Below are 23,331 nucleotides of genomic sequence, written 5' to 3'. Positions count from 1 at the left end.
CTATTGTCATCCTAGAGGATGACAGTTTTCTCTTTTCAGCTCTCCCTATCTATAAAGTGATCTTCTTGATCAACAAGAAGTTCTGCAAAATTATCCTCTTTGGTATTAGTAATGTCTTTGTCCATAACAAGGTTGAGCAATGGCCATTTGATGATGCTTCCAACTGCTTGAGACATTGTTCTTGCATCCATTGTGGCAAATGGAATGAGAAATGTGTCATCAAAGCTTTGTTGAACATGTATTGCTGCACATGTCTCACCAATGAATTGAAAACCACAATGTCATGTTTGAGATGCATCAATGGAATGAATAACCCCGCGTGCCTTCCTTTGCAGAACCATCAATGAGAAACACTGAAGCACCTTGTTTTAGACCCTCCAATCCCTGAGAAAATCAAGATCTCAATAAGAAAGATTAAAGCGATGTTTTTACGGTAGTACACAGAACTATAAATGTAATTCAATCTCAACATGAGTTTAGGCTCTAACCAAATTTTGAATCTCACCTCCAACAAAAGTTTGAGCCTCACCCGCGGATGCTAGTTCGCTTCTAGGAAGCTGAAAGTAAAGTTGTAGGAAGCTAAAAGTATATTTGGGTGTATGGGGAAAGAGGGAAGAAAAGAAGAAATCTCAAGCTCAAGCTCAAGTCTCAAACTTGAGTTTGAGCCTTGTCTATTACACAAGCAAGTAGGAATAGAGAGGGAAGCTGGAAAGTATATTTGGGTGTATGGGAAAAGAGGGAAGAAAAGAAGAAATCTCAAGCTCAAGCTCAAGGCTCAAACTTGAGTTTGAGCCTTGTCTATTACACAAGCAAGTAGGAATAGAGAGGGAAGCTAGAAAGTATATTTGGGTGTATGGGGAAAGAGGGAAGAGAAGAAGAAATCTCAAGCTCAAGCTCAAGGCTCGAACTTGAGTTTGAGCCTTGTCTATTACACAAGCAAGTAGGAATAGAAGGGAAGCTAGAATAATCCCAGAGAACAAGTGGGGTGTGGGTGAAGAAGGGTATATAGACAAAAGTGAAACTAACTATAATCAAAAGACCTGGGGCCTGGGCCTGGGCCTGGGCTTGGGCTTGGGCTTGGGCTTGGGCTTGGGGAATGAAATCGAAATCGAAATCGAAATTCCTTTCTGCATGACAAAGCCTGCGCCCCCGTTGAATGTCAAAGGACAAGAAGTATCAATTTATCGGGGCCTAATTCAGACCAAGAAGTAATTGATCGGGGCCTATGCCTATCAATTCAGACCATCGCCAGCCCTCCCTCTCGCATCCAGACCATCGCCAGCCCCCTCTCGCAGCCACGCCCTCCATCACCATTGCCTTCGCAGCTCCACGCCAGCCCTCCCTCTAGCATCGAGCCACGCCCTCCATCGCCATTGCCTTCGTAGCTCCACGCCAGCCCTCCCTCTAGCATCCAGACCATCGACTCCCTCTCGCAGCCACGCCCTCCATTGCCATTGCCTTCGCAGCTCCACGCCAGCCCTCCCTCTAGCATCCAGACCATCGCCTCTCCATGCCCAGACTCCCTCTCGCAGCCACGCCCTCCATCGCCATTGCCTTCGCAGCTCCACGCCCACCCCCCCTCTCCCTCTCGCAGCCACGCCCTCCATCGCCATTGCCTTCGCAGCTCCACGCCAGCCCTCCCGTCTAGCATCCACGCCCAGACGCAACCACGCCCTCCATCGCCATTGCCTTCGCAGCTCCACGCCCACCCCCCCTCTCCCTCTCGCAGCCACGCCCTCCACGCCATCGCCATTGCCATCTCCACGCCGAGACCCCCCCTCTCCCTCTCGCAGCCATGCCCACCCCCCCTCTCCCTCTTGCAGCCACGCCCAGACCCCCCCTCGTCTCTCGCACCCACGCCCACCCCCCTCTCCCTCTCGCAGCCACGCCCAGACCCCCCTCGTCTCCATGCCATCGCCATTGTCATCTCCACGCCCAGCCCCCCCTCTCCCTCTCGCAGCCACGCCCAGACCCCCCTCGTCTCCATGCCATCGCCATTGTCATCTCCACGCCCAGCCCCCCCTCTCCCTCTCGCCAGACCCCCATTTGAAATTTGAATTTCAAATTTCCCCCTCTCGCCATCACCAACGCCCCACTCCCCCATTTGAATTTCAAATTTTCCTTTTTTGAAATTTGAATTTCAAATTTCCCCCTCTCCCTCTCGTCTCCCATGCCAACCCCCCTCCCTTGCAGATCACCATGCCAGCCCCCCTCTCGCAAACCGCCCCCCCTTCCTCTCGTCATCACCAGCGCCCCGCCCCCCCATTTAAAATTTGAATTTCAAATTTCCCCCCTCTCCATTTGTTCCACCAAATTCAAATTTGAATTTCAAATTTTCCCTTGCTCGGCGCTCGTGCCACAATTTCGACCCTCTCCATTTGAAATTTGAATTTCAAATTTTCACCAAATTCAAATTTGGATTTCAAATTCTCTCCCGCTCGGCGCTCGCGTAATCATCTGTGTTTCCTGTCTGTGAAGTACTCGCTCAGCCCTGCGTTGGTTTCGACCTCTGTTTCTTACAAAACCATCACGCCCCACATGCCATCGGAGACTTCAAGCATCCGTCACGTCTGTGCGACATCGGAGACTTTCGTGCGCCTATCTACATTTCGTATGTTCCCTTATCTAATTGAATACTTTACGCAACAAGTAAGTCCTTCTTTAATTGATTGTCTATATCAATATAAACGCTTACTTGATTGCACGCTAAGTGTGCCATTTATCAATCGTTGCTCGTCGTAGATTGTTTGCACTCCATGCTAGTGCACCTCGGCCTTAAGGCTCGAACTTCAGCAGATTGAGCCTTCGTTCTCCATGCTAGTGTACCCCGGTCTTAAGGCTCGACCTAGATCGAGTCTTTGTTCTCCATGTTAGTGCACCCCGATCTTAAGGCTCGAACTTGAGTTTGAGCCTTTGCTCTCCATGCTAGTGCACCCCGGTGTTAAGGCTCGAACTTGAGTTTGAGCCTTTGCTCCTTTGCTCTCCATGCTAGTGCACCCCGGCCTTAAGGCTCGAACTTCAGATTGAGCCTTCGTTCTCCATGCTAGTGAACCCTGGCCTTAAGGCTCGAACTTGAGTTTGAGCCTTTGCTCTCCATGCTAGTGCACCCCGGCCTTAAGGCTCGAACTTGAGTTTGAGCCTTTGCTCTCCATGCTAGGGCACCCCGGTCTTAAGGCTCGAAATTGAGTTTGAGCCTTTGCTCTCTATGCTAGTGCACCCCAGTCTTAAGGCTCGAACTTCAGATTGAGCCTTCGTTCTCCATGCTAGTGTACCCCGGCCTTAAGGCTCGAACTTGAGTTTGAGCCTTTGCTCTCCATGCTAGTGCACCCCGGCCTTAAGGCTCGAACTTGAGTTTGAGCCTTTGCTCTCCATGTTAGTGCACCCCGGCCTTAAGGCTCGAACTTAAGTTTGAGCCTTTGCTCTCCATGCTAGTGCACCCCGGCGTTAAGGCTCGAACTTGAGTTTGAGCCTTTGCTCCTTTGCTCTCCATGCTAGTGCACCCTGACCTTAAGGCTCGAACTTGAGTTTGAGCCTTTGCTCTCCATGCTAGTGCACCCCGGCCTTAAGGCTCGAACTTGAGTTTGAGCCTTTGCTCTCCATGTTAGTGCACCCCGGCCTTAAGGCTCGAACTTGAGTTTGAGCCTTTGCTCTCCATGCTAGTGCACCCCGGCGTTAAGGTTCGAACTTGAGTTTGAGCCTTTGCTCCTTTGCTCTCCATGCTAGTGCACCCCGACCTTAAGGCTCGAACTTGAGTTTGAGCCTTTGCTCTCCATGCTAATGCACCCCGGTCTTAAGGCTCGAACTTGAGTTTGAGCCTTTGCTCTCCATGCTAGTGCACCCCGGCCTTAAGGCTCGAACTTGAGTTTGAGCCTTTGCTCTCCATGCTAGTGCACCCCCGTCTTAAGGCTCAAAATTGAGTTTGAGCCTTTGCTCTCCATGCTAGTGCACCCCAGTCTTAAGGCTCGAACTTCAGATTGAGCCTTCGTTCTCCATGCTAGTGTACCCCGGCCTTAAGGCTCGACCTAGATTGAGTCTTTGTTCTCCATGTTAGTGCACCCTGGCCTTAAGGCTCGAACTTGAGTTTGAGCCTTTGCTCTCCATGTTAGTGCACCCCCGCCTTAAGGCTCGGACTTGAGTTTGAGCCTTTGCTCTCCATGCTAGTGTACCCCGGCGTTAAGGCTCGAACTTGAGTTTGAGCCTTTGCTCCTTTGCTCTCCATACTAGTGCACCCCGGCCTTAAGGCTCGAACTTGAGTTTGAGCCTTTGCTCTCCATGCTAGTGCACCCCGGCCTTAAGGCTCGAACTTGAGTTTGAGCCTTTGCTCTCCATGGCTAGTGCACCACGGCCTTAAGGCTCGACCTTGAGTTTGAGCCTTTGCTCTCCATGCTAGTGCACCCCGGTCTTAAGGTTCGAAATTGAGTTTGAGCCTTTGCTCTCCATGCTAGTGCACCCCAGTCTTAAGGCTCGAACTTCAGATTGAGTCTTTGTTCTCCATGTTAGTGCACCCCGGCCTTAAGGCTCGAACTTGAGTTTGAGCCTTTGCTCTCCATGTTAGTGCACCCCGCCTTAAGGCTCGAACTTGAGTTTGAGCCTTTGCTCTCCATGTTAGTGCACCCCGGCCTTAAGGCTCGAACTTGAGTTTGAGCCTTTGCTCTCCATGCTAGTGCACCCCGGCGTTAAGGCTCGAACTTGAGTTTCAGCCTTTGCTCCTTTGCTCTCCATGCTAGTGCACCCCGGGCTTAAGGCTCGAACTTGAGTTAAAGCCTTTGCTCCTTTGCTCTCCATGCTAGTGCACCCCGGCCTTAAGGCTCGAACTTGAGTTTGAGCCTTTGCTCTCCATGCTAGTGCACCCCGGCCTTAAGGCTCGAACTTGAGTTTGAGCCTTTGCTCTCCATGCTAGTGCACCTCGGCCTTAAGGCTCGAACTTGAGTTTGAGCCTTTGCTCTCCATGCTAGTGCACCCCAGTCGTAAGGCTCGAATTTCAAATTGAGCCTTCGTTCTCCATGCTAGTGTACCCCGGCCTTAAGGCGCGACCTAGATTGAGTCTTTGTTCTCCATGTTAGTGTACCTCGGTCTTAAGGCTCGAACTTGAGTTTGAGGCTTTGCTCTCCATGTTAGTGCACCCCGGCCTTAAGGCTCAAACTTAAGTTTGAGCCTTTGCTCTCCATGCTAGTGCACCCCGACGTTAAGGCTCGAACTTGAGTTTGAGCCTTTGCTCCTTTGCTCTCCATGCTAGTGCACCCCGGCCTTAAGGCTCGAACTTGAGTTTGAGCCTTTGCTCTCCATGCTAGTGCATCCCGGCCTTAAGGCTCGAACTTGAGTTTGAGTCTTTGCTCTCCATGCTAGTGCACCCCGATCTTAAGGCTCGAAATTGAGTTTGAGCCTTTGCTCTCCATGCTAGTGCACCCCAGTCTTAAGGCTCGAACTTCAGATTGAGCTTTCGTTCTCCATGCTAGTGTACCCCGGCCTTAAGGCTCGACCTAGATTGAGTCTTTGTTCTCCATGTTAGTGCACCCCGGCCTTAAGGCTCGAACTTGAGTTTGAGCCTTTGCTCTCCATGCTAGTGCACCCCGGCCTTAAGGCTGGAACTTCAGATTGAGACTTCGTTCTCCATGCTAGTGTACCCCAGCCTTAAGGCTTGACCTAGATTGAGTTTTTGTTCTCCATGTTAGTGCACCTCGGCCTTAAGGCTCGAACTTGAGTTTGAGCCTTTGCTCTCCATGTTAGTGCACCCCGGCCTTAAGGCTCGAACTTGAGTTTAAGCCTTTGCTCTCCATGCTAGTGCACCCCGGCGTTAAGGCTCGAACTTGAGTTTGAGCCTTTGCTCCTTTGCTCTCCATGCTAGTGCACCCCAGTCTTAAGGCTTGAACTTCAGATTGAGCCTTCGTTCTCCATGCTAGTGTACCCCGACCTTAAGGCTTGACCTAGATTGAGTTTTTGTTGTCCATGTTAGCGCACCCCGGCCTTAAGGCTCGATCTTGAGTTTGAGCCTTTGCTCTCCATGCTAGTGCACCCCAGCCTTAAGGCTCGAACTTCAGTTTGAGCCTTTGCTCCTTTGCTCTCCATACTAGTGCACCCCGGCGTGAACGCTCGAACTTCAGATTGAGCCTTCGTTCTCCATGCTAGTGCACCCCGGCCTTAAGGCTTGAACTTGAGTTTGAGCCTTTGCTCTCCATGCTAGTGCACCCCGGCCTTAAGGCTCGCACTTCAGACCGAGCCTTCATTCTCCATGCTAGTGTACCCCGGCCTTAAGGCTCGACCTAGATTGAGTCTTTGTTCTCCATGTTAGTGCACCCCGGCCTTAAGGCTCGAACTTGAGTTTGAGCCTTTGCTCTCCATTCTAGTGCAGCCCGGCCTTAAGACTCGAACTTGAGTTTGAGCCTTTGCTCCTTTGCTCTCCATGCTAGTGCACCCCGGCCTTAATGCTTGAACTATAGATTGAGCCTTCGTTCTCCATGCTAGTGCACCCCGACCTTAAGTCTCGATCTTGAGTTTGAGCCTTAGCTCTCCATGCTATTGCACCCCGGCCTTAAGGCTCGAACTTGAGTTTGAGCCTTTGCTCTCCATGCTAGTGCACCCCGGTCTTAAGGCTCGAAATTGAGTTTGAGCCTTTGCTGTCCATGCTAGTGCACCCCGGCCTTAAGGCTCAAACTTCAGATTGAGCCTTCGTTCTCCATGCTAGTGCACCCCGACCTTAAGGCTCGAATTTGAGTTAGAGCCTTTGCTCTCGATGCTAGTGTACACCAGTCTTAAGGCTCAAACTTCAGATTGAATCTCCCCTACATGGAACTTATGTGTTAAGGCTCATTCTCCATGCTTAACTTTACATGGAACTTGGCCTTAAGGCTCCAACTTGAGTTGGAGCCTTCCCTATCTATGCTAGCGTATCCCTAGCATATGAGTGCACAACTTGGATCTAGGCTCCAGCTTAAGTTCGAGCCTCTCCTACATAAAACTTGGCCTAAAGGCTCGAACTTGAGCTTGAGCCTTGTCTCTATATGCTGGTGTACCCCTGTCATATGAGTGCACAACTTGGATCTAGGCTCTAGCTTAAGTTCGGATTTTCCCTATATGGAACTTGGCCTTAAGGCTCCAATATACTAGTGTACCCCTGGCATATGAGTGCACAACTTGTATCTAGACTCCAGCTTAAGTTCAAGCCTCCCATACATGGAACTTCGCCTTAAGGCTAAAACTTGAGTTTGAGCTTTGCCTCTCTATGCTAGCGTACCCCTAGCATATGAGTGCACAACTTAGATCTAGGCTCCAGCTTAAGTCGAGCTTCTATATGGATTAAGTAAATGCAAGTGAGGCCCCCGCTATTCAAGAAAACTAAGTGAAGCATCAATAATTGTAGCATGCATTAAGTTTCTTAAGTTTGATAGGTTTTGATTTGATATGTAGCATTTAAATCCATTTTTTTCTAAGGTTTTGAAACTTTTTTGGTGCTTCACAGGAATGGAAGCTAGCAGAGCGCCCACTACCTCGCAACCACATGGTGCACCAATCTTTACTCTGGATGCTCTCGAAACAACAACTCAGGGGTGGATAATGTGGAGGACCTGGTGAAAGCGGTGAGGCATACAAAGAAGGCTTTGGATTCATGAAAAAAGTCCATACCTGAAAAGGAGACAACAACCATTCAAGTTAGGAAAATTGTGGAGAAAAAAGGCAGGGCCATAGTGAACAGTGCACTTGAAGCATCTAGAAATGCTGGTGCAACTTCTTCAAAACATAAAAAGGAGGGTGACAAAACAAAAGTCCTTGATGTAAGCACAATAGTAGCTGAAGACATGGCAGGCTCTCAGGTGCAAGAAGAGGAGCAAGCACTTACAAATAAGAGAAAGGCAAAGCACTCTACCATGCTCATAGCCCATCAAGCTCTCAACCAAAGAAAGGTAGAAAAGTGCATTGATAGTGCTTATGAATGTACAACGAATGGTGATCATTGAAAGGAGCTTATCAACTACTAATATTAACATAGGTCTTGTTCAAAGTGTGGATTTGTTGAAATAATTATTAGTCTTTTGATTAATACATTGGCTTTTTTGGATTCACTTTTAACATTTTTCTATTAAAGTGAATATTTCTATTCTACTTATCTTTTATTTCATGCCAACGTCTGGTACAAATGATGATGCACACTTACTATTAAGAAATTACTCCATATCCTAGTGTAGTAGCGAGGCTCAAACTTAAGAGGCTCAAAATTAAGTTTGAGCCTAATACAAATGATGATGCACACTTACTATTAAGAAATTACACTTACTCCATATCCTAGTGTAGCGGTGAGGCTCAAAATTAAGTTTGAGCCGTACCTCCACTTATGTCCAACCTTGGGGATGTCTTCTAACACAAGGCACAATCTCAAGTTGTAAACTTGAATGTAACAATCTCATTGAAATTTGATTGCTTCTGGTGTTTTTAAACACCACACTCTTTGGAGATCCATCAATTCTAAGGTTCCTTTTCCAAGTGTTCTTTGGCATTATTATCCCATGTTTTTACTTCAATGTCCCTCAAATTTGAGCATATATATCATAATTTATAATCTTGATATAGTGTCTAAGATGGGTTTTTATCTGTGGATCAATCATAAACTCAATACGCCAAATAGTTGTGTCAAGATATAATCTAATGGCACAAAGAGTGCACCAACAAATAGATGTTAGCTCAAACTACACAAAAATACCGAGTTTCCAACCAATCCTATAAGAAATGGGACTCGAATAATTCCCAAAATTCCTAAATTTATCTTTTTGGTTGAATTTGGACTAGATTTGGATCTAGTTTGGTTCCTTTTTTATTCGGTTTGGTTCCTTTTTTATTTGGTTTGGTTCAAGAGAGAGGAGAGATAAAAATATCACATTATTTTTGAGTTTAAAACTCATTCAAGCATGTGAAATATGCACCTCCTTTAATGGATTCTCCTTCCTTACATATGTGTCAAAATGAAATCATTATACCCAAAATATCTCATATTTTTAATATTGCTCATAGTTTTTTACTAATAAACCTTGTACATTTTCAACTCTTCATCTTATGTGTGCATTTACTCATTTTTGGATACCCAATTTATCTCATTTTTTGATATTACTCATAGTTTCTTACTAATAAACCTTGTACATAGTCAACTCTTCATCTTATGTGAGCATTTACTCATTTTTCGGTATCTTCTTTTACAAATTGGATTTATCTCCTCCCTACACATGGATTGATGCTATTGGCCCATAGGAACCTTAATTGGACCATAACCCAAAAATTTCTGAAAATCTAGACCCTTAGGCTAAGGTCCTTTATACCCATTTCTAATTAATTCCAATTGCACATTGGAAAGTTCTTTTTGAATTTCTGTTTCAGGGGAACTTATTTTAATAAGATGAGATAATTTTCTATCCAAAAATATTAAAAATCTGAATATTCTCTCTCTAGAATATTTTCTCTCTCTATGTCAAAACAGGCAGAGACGAGATCTCTTATAATTCTAAAGAGGGAATTGATTACAGGGAAAGATGCTGGACATCTTGAGAGGGTGGGGAGGAATCTTACAACCCTCACATGTAAAGTTCTTATTGTGTTAAGTTGTGCTTCCATAAGTTTGTTTTGTAGACTTTTTGGTGGTTTTCTTGGAATCCAAAAATACCATACTAAAATACATACCTATATTTCAAAAATAAACATGTTTGTGTAAGCATGTGAAAATTTACAAAAAAATAAGTAATTGTTACTCTTTTTAAGCCCTTAGCTCAGATGCTCATGGGATTTGTCTCAAAAAATTACATATTTCACTTAGAAACAAAATGTTCATTCATATCTTTGCTTCACTCAGAACATGTGTGGCAGTAACTAAAGAAGCATTGTGTAATCTCTTGTACTAGTCTAAACTATAAATTACATGTCTTAGAGTATTGGATATACCATAGTGATGTCTCCATCACTCCAGTGACTAACTATATAGCTATCATCAACGAAGCATTGTGTAATCTCTTGTACTAGTCTAAACTATAAATTACAATGTCTTAGAGTATTGGATATACCATAGTGATGTCTCCATCACTCCAGTCACTAACTATATAGCTATCTTCAACAAATTTGACCACTAGGCCTACCCTAGCAAAATGATGAGAGAGATCAACAGCAAGTTCCTTTTAATGCTTGGAACAAACAAGACTTCTGTGAGAGTGATTATACCACCATCATTTGCAGTAGTGAGCACAACCTTACCAACTTCTTTCAATGGATATGAAGAGTTGTCCGTACATGTGATTATGCCTCCTTCAGGAGACTCAAGAAAGATACCAAATCATGCTGAGAAGTAATGTGTTTACTAGCACCACTATCAAAATACTAAACATGCCAATTTAATATGCATACCTAATGGATAGAAGGGTCATAATTATAGTGTACAATGAATGACCAATGATCCTATGCATAGTGTGCAATCAATACAATCATCCTATGCATAGTGCGCTAAATCCTATTTTCGACACTTGGTGTTGGTGCATCATCCACACAACCATGCATGAGTCTTTCTTCTTTTCCTTCTCTAGCCTCTTTCTATATTAATTAATATAACGGCTTGGCTTTTGACAATAGTTACATTTGCCTCTCTTCTTAGGATTATCACCCCCCTTCTTGACATCCTTTACCTAGAAGATTTGGTTGGTAAAAGCTTTTATCTTGTAGCGATCCTGAGACACATACTAGTTAGATTTTTGTGGAGATTTCTCTTCTTACAAGAGTATGGCGAAAAATTGATCAAGATTTCTCACACACATACTAGTTTTGTTTTGCGCCAAGGTTTCCCTTCTTGCAAACAATAAGGGCATTGGGATTATTCTTCATCATGAGTTGAAGTGTGGATACAGAACCTTGGTATGAATGCAATAAAGCTATGAGAATAGTAGACACCAATGAAGTATCTAGATAGGCCTCATGAATACATGCAAGATGCTCTCTCAGATTTTTGATCCTTGTGATGAGGGGGATGGGTTTGGAGATATCTTTTTTTGATGTCCACTCTCTCTCTATCACCCATGTCATCTCTCTCTTTTCCCCTTATCCTCCCTCCTCCTAGCCTAGCCCAATGCAGCCCAGCCTAGTCCTCACTCCACTTTCCTCTCTCTCTCTCTCTCTCTCTCTCTCTCTCTCTCTCTATATATATATATATATATATCTTGTCTCTCCTCTCTCACCCTTCTCTCTTCTCTTCTCTCTCTCTCTCTTTCTCTCTTGTCTCTCTCTCTCTCTCTCGTCTCTTTCTCTCTCTATCTATCTCCCCCCTAATCAACCAATCTATCTCCTCTCTCTCTCCACTTCCTCTCCTCTCCTCTCTCCCCTCTTCAACTAATCTCTCCTCTATCTCCTCTCCTCTCTCCCCTCTTCAACTAATCTCTCCTTTCTCTTCTCTGCCTCTTCTTTCTCCCTCTCTCCCCTCACAAACTACTCTCTTCTTTCTCTTCTCTCCCCTCATCAACCACTCCCTCTCCCCTCTCTCTCTCTCTCTCCCTATCTCTCCTCTCTATGTCCTCTCTCTCTCTCTCTATCTCTCTCTCTCTCCCCCCTCCATTTAACGACTCCCTCTCTTCTTTGTGTCCTCTCTCTTCCTCTCTTCTCTGTGTCCTCTCTCTCCCTCTCTTCTCTCGGTCCTCTCTCTCCCTCTCTACTATCTCTCTCCTCTCTCTCTCTCTCTCTCTCTCTCTCTCTCTCTCTCTCTTTCTCTCTCTCTCTCTCTCTCTCTCTCTAACTATCTATCTCTCTCCTCTCTCTCTCTTTGTCCTCCTCTTCCTCCTCTCTCTCTCTCTCTCTCTCTCTCTCTCTCTCTCTTTCTCTCTCTCTCCTTATCTGCCCTTTTTCTCTCGCTCTTCTTTTCTTCTCTCTCTCTCTCTCTCTCTCTCTCTCTCTCTCTCTCTCTCTCTCTCTCTCTCTCGCACACACACACTCAGTCTCCTTGCACAATCCTCTTCTTCTTCTTCTCTCTCTAGCTCTCCTCCTTGCACTATATCTCCCTCTATGTTTCCTTGATTTGTATTATTTTCAAGATCCATTTGTTGTAAGACATCATTGTTATCATCCCCTTTGGAAACCAGGTTAAGCCTCATAATGAACATGCTAGAAAAAGCATCATGTACTATTAAATGAAGCATATCACTAGGTCAAACTTCTCTCTCACCTTCTTCTACTAAACATTCTTTGAGCTTTGTATTGTTGAGATCACTCGCCTCAATTTCTTTTAGCTCAGTTTGGGCTGCCACCATTTCATTGTTAACTAGACAATGCACTAGCTGACTACCCATCATTTGATCACTTACACTAACCATAGATTATTGGCATCTCTTTCATCTTCAGATGCTTCCACCTCTATGAGATCTACCACATTGCCTTGTTTCAAAACTATTTGTTAAGAGTCAACCCTACATGTAATTATCATACATCATGAAACAAGATTTTCTTTGATAATTTTACTAACCATATTCACAATCATGAAAACAATTTGGAATTTTTTTGCAAAACATCATTTATTATCAAAAGTTTTTTATATATACATAGAGCATCACGGCTCCCAAAAATCACTGCCTCAATCGTATTCACATAAAGAAGCAAAACTACGAAGGATACATACCATGGTACACACGATTCATTACAAAAAGAGGTGCTGTAATTCTTTCTTTGAGGATAAAGCGGCTAAGAAGCCTAAAAACTTGGCTTTATTTCTTCTATTTATCTTCTCCACACATTTGGATGAATCTGATTGGCCCCTCAAAACCTTAATTTAAATTTTTTTAAAAATCTGGACCCCTAAGATAAGGCCTCTTGAACACATTATACTTGATTTCTAATGCACCTTCTGAAAATCTTTTTGAACTTCTGTTTCCATCCAAAAATATTCAAAATCTGAATAACCTCTCTCCAGAATATTTTCTCTCTTTAGGCCAAAACAGGTATAAATAAGATGTTTTATATTTCTGAAGAGGGAATTGATCATTACAGGGGAAGATACTGGACATCTTGAGAGGCTGGGGAGGAACCTTACACCATTTGTGGAGCTCCTCCTAAAGGTTTTCATGCTAGCTCACCACCATTTATAGGGCAACATCCTTCTCCTTGATGTCGAATTGTAGCTTTGTCATCTCCTTTCCCTTCCCTTCAGGTTGTGCGACCAGATTTTCCCCTTATCCTTTGAAAATCATGAACCTCTTTTTATAGGATTCAATTTCTTTCCTCAACTACTCATTTTTCTTTTGCATCTCCGTCGGTGCCTCCTCCACTGCCTTCTTCTTGCCTGCTCCACTCGCGGCTAGTATTCCAAGTATTTTGCTCATTCTAGGCCTATTGTCGGGGCCGGATTTAGATTTTTGGATCCTTCGTCTCTGGAAATCCACTTCTTGATTAGTGGGGAGATAACTATATGGAGGAAGGTGTGGGGGCTTTCATTACTACTACTAGCTTTGCTAGATAAGCTTTCCACACCTCCTTAATGTCATCCACATATGACCTTCCCAAACTGCTCCATTCTCTCTAGGTCAAATTCCTTTACTTCTGGGAATTCTTCTATGTCTAGAACTATCAATTTATCTTTTTCCTTCACCAACTCCAATTTATCTCTGTCAGCCCTATCCTCCTGGATGTCTCTTATGATTTTCATAGGCTCCTCGTAGATGAGGGTGACATGTCCTTCCATTCTGACTTGGTTTTCTATGGCCCTATTTACTCTCCTCCTTCATTTGTAGAGTCTCCTAGTCTTTCCTATCCATCATCTCCTTCATTTCCTCCATCTCTTTCTTCATTTATTTATTGGCCTATTGGAGATCTTGGATTTATTTATGCATTCCATCGAGTCATCTTGCTTCCATTCTTCTCATGCTGCTGAGCTCCTCCTATAGGGGTTCTTGCTAGCTCATCACCATTGGGAGGGCAATGTCCTTATCCTTGATGAAGGATTGTAGCTTTGTCATCTCCTTCAGCTTGTCACTCATGCATTGTTGAAGGTAATGAAGGGATCCTTACACCCATTCTTTCTCAGTGAGTGACTATAAATCTTGCATGTGCTTGCTAAGTTTGGGCAAACATGGGTGTAGATACACCTGGCTGTGGAGGCTGCGTATGCAACTATAAGCTGGTGGAGGTATCCTCCTCCTGTGCTTCTCCCCCAACCTCTAGGATAATATTGAATTACCTATATTAACTAAGTCCTCCTTCAGCTGTCGGGGCCCCTTGCCATTTCAATTGCTCTACTAGTCCCCCTCCTTGGAAATATTCCCCTTTTTATTGCTAGTCTTCATCTCTACATATTCAAATGTTTTCTTTTTCCCCTATCCCAAAGATGCTTGGTCCTAAGGCTTTTTCCCATGTACGAGAGTTTTCTAGCCGTGAGGCTTTCCTGGTGCATTCTCCTTGGTCCTCCTCCTTCTCATTTTCAGCTCTTGGGGTTGTGCCTTCCCTTTAAGAAAAGAATCTAGGTATGGGCCAATCTATGTTTTTGTATTGGGCCTAGTGAGATTTTATATTTGTTCTTTCAGGTTGTGATATACGACCTTCAACCCAGGCCGTCTCATTCTAGCTTTAGCGGCCTTCACCATCCCACAGGTCTTTCTAGACATGCAATAAGGTTCGTCGATGAGATTTATCATCTTCTCCCACAAAGCACATCATCCTCTACCTATCTTCATATGATGTTCCTATTATTTTATATTCTTTGTCTCTTCCTTCTTGCACGCCGAATTCCTTGATCAAGTCATCGTCCTTCAGTGGCTTGATCTTCACTTCTCCTTAAGCCCCCTGGTAAGTTGAACACCTTGGCAAAACATAGAGGATTGAATTGTTTGATTTCTAGAGTTTCTCCAATTGCTCCCCATCTCTCAAATTATGTTCGGGATCCTCCTAGGTCAGCTCCCAATTGTTTCAGTCCCATCCTCTCCAACCATTCAGCATGCTTATTTGTCTCCTTGTACAAGGTGGACAAGAGATACTCAAATTCCACCATCTTGTAAGAGACACAAGATAGCTAGGGTTGAGAGAAAGAAGGTAAGGGTGGTAAGAAAGCTTACCATAGACTGTATTAGAAGCGTAATGCTAGAAGAGCATTTTTGCACAATAGACACATGCAAATTGCGTCTTTCATAGACAAAGTGATGTGATTTCCAGTTTTCATGGCGCATGCCTCCCATTGGTACAACCATATATCTACTCCAACTTATCATTTACAAGTTTAATTTTTGTGTAAGATTCCTCCTCAGCTTGAATATCAAATAAGCCTCTACTTCAATCCCTTGTAATCATTCTATGATTTTGAATACAAGAAAATATCATTTTTCCTTGTTTTGCCTAGTGAGTTAAAAAAATTCTAGAGAGTGGTAAATCAAAATTGGGATATTTTTGGATAAATAAATTCTTCAAATATCAAAAAAATGTTTCCGTGAAACAGAAAATCAAAATAGATTTTCCAAGGTGCAATTGGAATTAATTAAAATTGATTCAGAAGACCTTAGCCTAAGGGTCCAGATTTTCAAATTTTTTTTGACTATGGTCCAATTAAGGTTCCTATGGACCAATAAGATTAATCCAAGTGTTGGGACAAGATAAATCCAAAGAACAAAAGAAAATACCCAAAAATGAGTAAATGCCCACATAAGATGAAGAGTTGACCAAGTACTAGGTTTATAAGTTAAAAATTATGGTACATTAATAAAAAAATGAGATATTTTAGAGTAATCATGCATTTTTGACACATGTGTAAGGAAAAGAGAGACTTTTAAGGAGGCGCCTATTTCACATGCTTAAATGAGTTTTAAACTCAAAAATAATTGGATATTTTTGTCTCTCCTCTCTCCTAAATTAAACCAAATCAAAAGGGTGCCAAACTGGTCCAAATTTGAATTCAGTTGGACTCAGTTAGTGGATTCCCTCTCCTATAAATAAACCCTCATTCCTTTGTATTATTATCTGTGAACCAATTATACCGATATTACTATAAACTAAGCTTAAATTCTATTATCCTCTAAAAACCTCTACAAAATTGAAGAGATTAGAGCTTCTCTCTATCTTCAATCTTCCTTGGTGACTCCTACGACATACCAAACCAATTGATTGGTTGGGGGCCTCTACAGTGACTAAAGAATCAAGCATTTTAGGAGGTAAAGAGTGGATTATGGTCTTTTTTCTATAATTTCTAAATGTTTCTTTCTTCTCAACCCCTCTCAAGCTTGAGAAGCTTTAATTTGAATGGCTTTTGAATATTATTGAAATGTTTTAATGTATTGTAATAAAGAAACACATAAATTTCCATTTATGCTTAATTTTAATGGTTTTTAACCATTTCTCTCTCTCCCCCCAAAGAAAGGTCATTCCTATGACCTATTCTCAATCCAAATGAAGCTTCTCATGAAGCATTTCTCTAATCCAAAAGTAATTTTTATACTTGTCTAATTGAAGGCCAAAATAATAGCTTTTTAATGCTTTTGTGATACTTATTTCATAGAGAAATTATGAATCAATCCATAATTGGATAATGATCCAATTAGTGGTCATTCTAATCATACTAATTATATTAAACTTCATTCTCTCAATTAAATTGAGAAATATCAATGATAGTAGTAGCGGAGCTATGGTAAAATTTCTGTAAAAATAAACACATATAACATTTTCAGTCATAATATGAAAAGAGGCCTTCCTATCATATTCTAGGAATTGTCATCCTAGATTAATTGAATGATTCTCATTGTAATCATGAAGAAATTCATTTTTATAATTATGCATAATTAATAAATTAGAAAAAAAGAGAAATTTTTGGTAATTTATTTTTATGTTAAAAGGGTAATCCCCAAGACATTGGAAATCCATGTATTCCAATGATTTAGAGAATAAAATTGGAATGCTAAAATAATGTATAATTTATGAAAGATTTTAGTTAAATTTATCTTTTTGTATAGATAAATTTTTATGATGAAAGTTGAATTCCCACCATATTGAAATTCAAATATTTAAATAAGGAAAGTATAATTCCTAGTGCAAAGGAATTAATGAAGTTTTTTATTTAATTTTTAAGTGAAAATATAGTTAAATTTATCTTTTTGTATAGATAAATTTTTATGATGAAAGAGGAATTCCCACCATATTGGAATCCAATTAATTAAATGAAGAAAGTGTAATTCCTAGTGTAAAGTAATTAATGAAGATTTTCATTTTAATTTTAAGAGAAAAATTTAATTAAATTTATCTTTTTGCATAGATAAGTTTAAATGATAAAAGAGGAATTCCTACTATATTGGAATTCAAATGTTTAGATGAGAAAAGTGGAATTTTTAGCTTAAAGGAATTAATGGTTATTTTTATGTAATTTTTAAGAAGAAATTTAATAGATTTAATTTAGCGAAAAGAGGAATTCCCATGATAATTGGATTGCACTCATTGAAATGAGAAAAAGAAGGATTTCAAGTTTATTAAAAAAAATAGGTATTGATATTTTAGTTAAAAGATGAATTTCCATGATAATTGAGAAAAGATGGATTTGAATTTAATTCTAATGTCAAAAGATGAATTTCCATCATAATTCTACCTAATGAATTAAGGTTGAGAATTTATGCGGGAAAAAGAAAATCTTGGATAATTGAATTCGTAAAATCACTGAATGGATATTTACCCAAAAACTAGATATTTAGTTGAAAGTAATCTTGGTTGAAATAAACTGAATGAATTTAGTTAGACGACGTGAGGTCGGACAGTAAACCTAATTGTCCTTCTCTCAATCTAAATGTCCTCTTGATCTGAAATCAGACAAAAACTTCGTGACCAATTCCAGTTACTAAATCCAAAGAATAGACTACCGGAACTAATCTAGTTTTTCCTTGACCAATCTCACCAAGAATCTAATTGGATAAATGGATAAAATGACGGGTAGATTACCCTCATGAGAGATCAAGGATCCTCATTATGAAATTGGGAATTATTGGAAAAAGGGTCTTTGGAACCAATCTCAAACTCGAATCTCACTTGCATTGGAAACTCTGTAATGTCTTGGGGAGACTTGCCTCTATAGCCCGTCTGAACACACCACTGTGAAGCGGGAACAACTATCCATTTTTTCTCTCTTTAGAATAAATGTGTACTTGATACCATCATTAAATCCGTACTTAACAAGAAACTATCGCAAGTTACAAAAAATTGATCTAACAAGGTATTGCAATATAGCTAGAGATCGCGTTGAACTTTTTAGGTTTGCAAAAGGCACTCACGTCATCATATGGAACCTTTATAAAAAATTTGATGCAACTCTCCTAATAGTCTATACTTACTAGTAGTTTGGTTTAGAATTTGGTGCTTTTGACATCACCATTGCGTCCAAAGCAGCCAAAACCCCCCTAAATGACTTTTAAATCACTTAAATCGGACACTCGGAGAGGCAAAAACAACGAAAACAAGGGGAGAAGAGGCTCATAGCCATTTGGTGCGCATAGGGGTCTTGGCGTGCCAAATGGAGGCCTCTATGTGTGCCAAATGGCTATGAGCCTCTTCTCCCCTTCTTTTGGCCGTTTCTACCTCTCCAATTGTTCCATTTAAGTGATGCAAAATAGTGATGTCAAAAGCACCAAATTCTACATCAAAATACCATTAGAAGAAATGTATAGACTCAAGTGCCTATAAAGTTTAGCTTCAAAGTTTTTTCTTGTTGTAAGCCATATTTAGTAAAGTAACTCTACCTCATTTGAAAAAGATACCTGCATTGAATGTGTACTCGATCATTTTTTAAAAAGATACCCTCATTGAATGTGAATGTGACTATTGGAAATTTTCAATGAATTGAGCTATTTTTCAACATTAAGTTTGCTTCTTTCTCATTGGTTGCGCTCTATTTTCTCTCTCCTCTAAAAGGCCCTCCAAATGACCTCCGAAATGTCCTAATGAAGGGAGAGCGTGGAACACATGTTTTTTTCCCCCAACGAAGACTTGAAATCCAAATCGGTAAAAAAAACATGATGTAACAAAAAAATGTGCTATCTAAAAGATGAAAAAATCAATTTAAAGTATAGTAGGATAAGGAATTATAGTGTAACCTCCTAAATGAAAAGGAATTGTGTGAAGTCCAAAGTTATAACTACATGATCTAACAAATTAGGGTAATGGGTTGGGTGTACAAGGTGGGTGTACAAGGTGGGTGAAATAAAGTGGGAGTTTATATCAAAGGTGCGTGGTAGAAGACATGCCAAAGGTGAATGGTGCACCTTATTATATCCATTTAATTTGTGTTTTTTATTTGCAATAATTTCTTTCTCCTTTCATAGCATAACTGTAGAGAAAACTCATTCTTATGGCTTTTTCAAATTTTATGGAAGACTCCTCTTTATAGGTTCTGAAAAAAAAATATTTCTATAAAATATTTTGTTCTACTCTATATTTTGATAGTATTATCTATACAAGATAGCTTTAGGTTTAGCTAAATGTTTTCAACACTAGCTTGATAATTAAGCCATAAAAGTAGTTTTAGCTTGTGAGACCCCTGTCCCCTCCGGGTGCCCCCTTCGAGGGCGCTAGCGGCGGAAGCAGCGTTAGCCTCCCACGCGGGCGGGGATCTCCACTCGGGGCGTCGCCTGCGGATGTCCGGATGAGAGACTAGTCCGACAGTTGCTTCGAAAACCAAGCCCAGAAAAACTTCCCTCGCCAATGGCACGGGCGATTCCGCCATGGGAAAATCTTCTAACGAGGAAAGTAATCTAACGGGTCAAAGTCTTAACTATTCAAACTGATCCAACCTTACCTGAAGTCACATGGTGAGATCAAAGAAGAGACTTGCACTTGGTCCATAGAATCACCGCTTTTTTCCTCCTTTAATGAGGCACAGCCCTGCTGATTCCCTCCCACAGAACAAGGGTCTTCTCAGGAGTTAATATTACTAACGTAACTAATCGCATCTTAATTGTTTCACCACCACAGGAATCCTCCGATCTAGCCTTAACGACCCATGGGTTAGCCAACCACCCAACCAATGTATTGGTGGGATTCCTTTATAAAGATTTGGTTGAGTTTTGCCCGAGTACCGAGGAAAAGAGTTCCCAGGTCCCCTAGCCGCCGACGTTTCATGCAAAAATTAAGGTAGGCATTCCACATGCACACCCAATATGAAATTGCCATTTAACAGATTCGGTTGTCTTCAAAACAATCCTTTAAATAGAAATCAGAATATTATTGATCATCATCCTCCAAAATTTTGAGTCCATTGTGTTACAGAATATGTCATCTGGACTCTCGGTTGAAGACCAGTTGGCTAACCAACGAGATCCAATATCCAAATTTGATTCAGAAAAATCTTTCTTTTTAGTCCATCCGAATCTTCCTCGAGGCACGCATGGGTGTCTTGGCAACCGCGAGCCCATGCATCACCTGGTCAGAACCCTCTAGGATCCTCCTTAGGTGTCCTACCACTTCACTCAGGGATCGCTTCATCGGTCCTCGCCCATTGTACCGGAAGCACACCATTTTAACCGTACCGAGGTTGGTCAAGACCTCGGCAGGCTTTATCGCCGCGAGCGACGTCTCTGTCGACTCCCCGCCAGCTGTTGCAACGAACCTCCTCTTAGTAAAACACATGCCAAATGCTTCCTCCATCATTTTGGCATAAAACAGTCCTTTAAATGAAAACAGTGGTTCTATGCAAGTAAAATTCCTAGTTTGAGATTGGTTCCACAAAACCCCTTTCTCCTTAATTCCCAATTTCATAATGAGAATCCTTGATCTCTCATCAGGGTAATCCACCCTTCACCTTTCAAAACCACAAATCTCTTTTTCTAGGCTTCAATTTCTTGCCTCAGTTCCTTGTTTTCCTTGTGCATCTCCTCTTTTTGTTGATGCCTCCTATGCTGCTCCTAGTTTGTTTGCCCGCTCCACTAGTGGCTGGTGCTTCCAAAGCTTTTGATGGTTCCAGGCCTACTTTCTAAGGGATGGATTCGGATTTCTAGATCCTCTATCTAGATTTCTACTTCTTGACTGGTGGTGAGCCAACTGTTTGGAGGAAGGTGTGGGGCTTGCATTACTGCTGCTAGAATTTCTAGATAAGCTCCCCACACCTCCTTAAGGTGATCCACCACATGAATTTTCCACTTCTCCATTCTCTCCGCATCTGACTCGTACACTTCTGGGAATTCTTTTGCATCATTTTGATAGGCTCTTTGAGATCAAGGTGCCTTGTTCTTCCATTCTGGATTGGTTTTCTATGGTCGTATTCAACTCCTCATTCATTTCACAGTCTCCTAGTCTTTCTTGGCCATCATCTCCTTCATTTCCTTAGTCTCTTTCCTTGTTTCTTTATTGGTATATGCTCAAGCTCGTAGATTTATTTATGCATTTTATCTAGTCGGCGTGCTTCCATTGTTCTCCTTTGCAGATCCTCCTACAGGGGTTCATGCTATCTCACCACCATCTGCATGAGGGTAACGTCTTTCTCCTTGATAACGGGTTGTAGATTTGTCATCTCCTTCCCCTTCCCATCAACTGGATTTTTCCCTTATCCTTTAAAAACTACAAACTTGTTTTTCCAGGCTTCAATTTATTGCCTCAGCTGCTCGTTTTCCTTGTGCATCTCCTCTTCTCTACTAGTGCCTCCTCCATTGCCTTCTTTGCTCGCTGCATTGATGGCTAATGCTTCCAAAGATTGTTTGTTTTGGGCCTACTGGCGGGGCTGAATTCAGATTTCCTGATCCTCCATCCGTATTTCCACTTCTAGATTGGTGGGGAGCCAACTATTTAGAGGAAGGTGTGGGGGCTTGCATTACTACTATTAGCTTTTCTAGATAAGCTCCCCGCACCTCCTTAAGGTCAACCGCCGCATGACCTTCCCACTGCTCCGTTTCTCTCCATGTCCAACTTGTACTCTTCTAGGAATTCTTATGTGTCTAGAACCGCCAATGTGGCTTCTCCCTTTACTAGCTCTACTTTATCTATGTCATCCTTGTCCTAGATGTCTTTTATAATTTTGATAGGCTCTTCCTGGATCAAGGTGACTTATCTTTCCATCCTTGCTTGGTTTTCTATAGCCCTATACAACTCCTCCTTTACTTTCACAGTCTCCTAGTCTTTATACTGGCCATCATATCCTTCATTTTCTCCATCTCTTTCTTCATTTCTTTATTGGCCTATTGAAGCGCCTAAATCTATTTATGCATTTCATCGAGTTGGCCTGGTTCCATTTGCGGAGCTCCTTCTGAAGGTTTTCATGCTAGCTCACCACCACTTACAGGCCAATATCCTTCTCCTTGGTGACGAATTGTAGCTTTGTCATCTCCTTTCCCTTCCCTACAGGTTGTGCGACCAGATTTTCCCCTTATCCTTTGCAAATTGTGAACCTATTTTTCTAGGATTTAATTTCTTTCCTCAACTACTCATTTTTATTTTGCATCTTCATCGGTGCCTCCTTGACTACCTTCTTCTTTGCTTGCTCCACTAGCGGCTAGTATTCCAAATATTTTGCTCATCTAGGCCTATTGTCGGGGCCGGATTTCGATTTTCAGATCCTCCGTCTCTGGAATTCCACTTCTTGATTGGTGGGGAGCCAACTATATGGAGGAAGGTGTGGGGGCTTGCATTACTACTACTAGCTTTGCTAGATAATCTTTCCACACCTTCTTAAGGTCATCTACGCATGACCTTCCCACTGCTTCATTCTCTCTAGGTTGAATTCCTACACTTCTAAAAATTCTTCTACGTCTAGAACTATCAATTTGTCTTTTTCCTTCACCAACTCCACTTTATCTCTATCAGCCCTGGATGTATCTTATGATTTTCATAGGCTCTTTGTAGATGAGGGTGACATGTCCTTCCATTCTGGCTTGGTTTTCTATGGCCCTATCCACTCTCCTTCTTCATTTGCACTGTCTCCTAGTCATTCCTAGCCATCATCTCCTTCATTTCCTCCATCTCGTTTTTCATTTATTTATTAGCATGTTGGAGATCTTGAATCTATTTAAGCATTCCATCCAGTCATCTTGCTTCCATTCTTCTCTTGTTGAGCTCCTCCTATAGGGGTTCTTGCTAGCTCATCACCATTTGGAGGGCAATGTCCTTATCCTTTGATGACGGATTGTAGCTTTGTCATCTCCTTCAGCTTATCATTCATGCATTGTTGAAGATAATGAAGCGATCCTTGCACCCATTCTTTCTTAGTGGGGTGACTATAATTGTCACCTGTGCTTGCTAAGTTTGGGCAAACATGGGTGTAGATACACCTGGCTGTGGATGCTGCATATGCAACTATAAGCTGGTGGAGGTAGCCTCCTCCTGTGCTGAATCTCCTCCAACCTCTAGGATAATATTTAATTAGCTATATTAACTAAGTCCTCCTTCAGC

This window comes from Cibotium barometz, chromosome 61 (assembly GCF_041138505.1).
Source record: "Cibotium barometz isolate CiBa-2024 chromosome 61, ASM4113850v1, whole genome shotgun sequence".
Classification (NCBI taxonomy): domain Eukaryota; kingdom Viridiplantae; phylum Streptophyta; class Polypodiopsida; order Cyatheales; family Cibotiaceae; genus Cibotium; species Cibotium barometz.
The sequence above is the reverse complement of the archived record's forward strand: the minus strand, read 5'-3'. Positions refer to the sequence as shown.